Here is a 1,771-nt window from a genome sequence, read left to right on the forward strand (position 1 = left end):
TTTGAGGGCAGGAAGCACCCAGCACGGGAGAAAGATGTAGGCTGGGAGGCTAGGCTAGTCTCTCTTTTTCACATTTTTTGGCCTGCCTCCCTGGCAGTTGATTAGATTTTGCCAGCCCAGATTAAGGGTGGGTCTGCCTTTCCCAGTCCACTGACTCTAATGTTAATCTCCTTTGGCAACGCACTCACAGACACACCCAGGATCAATATTTTGTATCTTTCAATCCAATCAAGTTGGCATTCAGTATTAGCCATCAGAAGTACACTTCTTGTCAACTTAAACCCATGCAAATCTCCTGATATCATACATAATCTTCAGATAAAGACAATAATAAGGTCATAATTACACCTAACATGATACAACTATCCTTCATACAACCGGAAAAGCACCAATTCCCAACCCAAATAGTATTTCATAAAGTTAACAATACTTACATGCTGATGTGAATTCAATAAATCTTATGTCACATGATAAAGGAGAAAAAAATAAAATGAAGTTATTTTCTTAGTACAAGTGTATACATGCACAAACATGTTTTTAACAAAAGAAGGAGGAAATACTCATGACAATTACAGTCCTCGTTTCTGTAGCTGGTCATGTGGTAGTAGCTGGTAGTGATGACTACCTTCTTCTACTACCCATTCTGTATTCCCTTTGCTTTCAGTAAGCACCTTAGCAGGTCGTGTTTTTTGTTTTTGTTTGTTTGTTTGTTTTTTCTTTTTCTTCCTGATTGAGTGACCCAAACTTTCATTCCAAGGGTCTGGGCCATTTGTAGTCCTGCCTGGATTGGGCTGTTGTGGTTTCCCATTGACCTTAATCACAGAGCATGGTAATACTAAGAGATGCCCTAATGGATCTCCTGTATTCCATGCATGCTCTTCCTTGCCTCTGTTGTGGAGTAGTAGACTGATTTCATCTTGATAGTCTGGGTCAATCAACCCAGCCAACACTGCAACTCCCTTCATAGCCTGTTGACTTAAAGGTAGAAGGAACCCAAATTGTCCAGGTGACAATCTTAACTTCTGGTTTAATGGAGTCGTTGTTGTGTATCCTAGTGGCAGCTTTCCCCACTCTGGAACTAAGACCATTAGGTCAGCAGAATGTAATGTCCTGGAAACAGGAAACAACAATTTTGCTAGGGTATCATCAGGAATGATGGTGAGTGGTGCCACTTCTACTTCCACCCCTTGATTCCTGGACCCATGAATCCTGGCTATGGGAGAAACAGTACCATATACTGGATGCTGATTCAGGGCATACAAGGTCTTCTGGAGAACTTTGCCCCTGTCCTGCAAAGTATTCTCACCTAGGTGGCATTGTAATTGTGACTTCAAAATACCATTCCACCACTCTATCAATCCAGCTGCTTCAGGCTCATGGAGAACATGGTAAGATGAATGAATTCCATGAGCATGAGCCCACGGCCACACTTCTTTATCCGTAAAGTAAGTGTCTTGGTCAGAGGCAATGCTATGTGGAATACCATGATGGTGGATAAGGCATTCCATGAGTCCACAGATGGTAGTCTTGGCAGAAGCATTGCATACAGGATAGGCAAACCTATATCCAGAGTAAGTGTCTATTGCAGTGAGGACAAATGTCTACCCATTCCGTGATGGAAGAGGTCCAATGTAATCAACCTGCCACCAGGTAGCAGGCTGATCACCCCAAGGAATGGTGCCATACTGAGGGCTCAGTGTTGGTCTCTGCTGCTAGCAAATTGGATATTCAGCTGTGGTCATAGACAGGTCAGCCTTGGTGAGTGGAAGTC

Source organism: Pan troglodytes, chromosome X, assembly GCF_028858775.2.
Source record: "Pan troglodytes isolate AG18354 chromosome X, NHGRI_mPanTro3-v2.0_pri, whole genome shotgun sequence".
Taxonomy (NCBI): Eukaryota; Metazoa; Chordata; class Mammalia; order Primates; family Hominidae; genus Pan; species Pan troglodytes.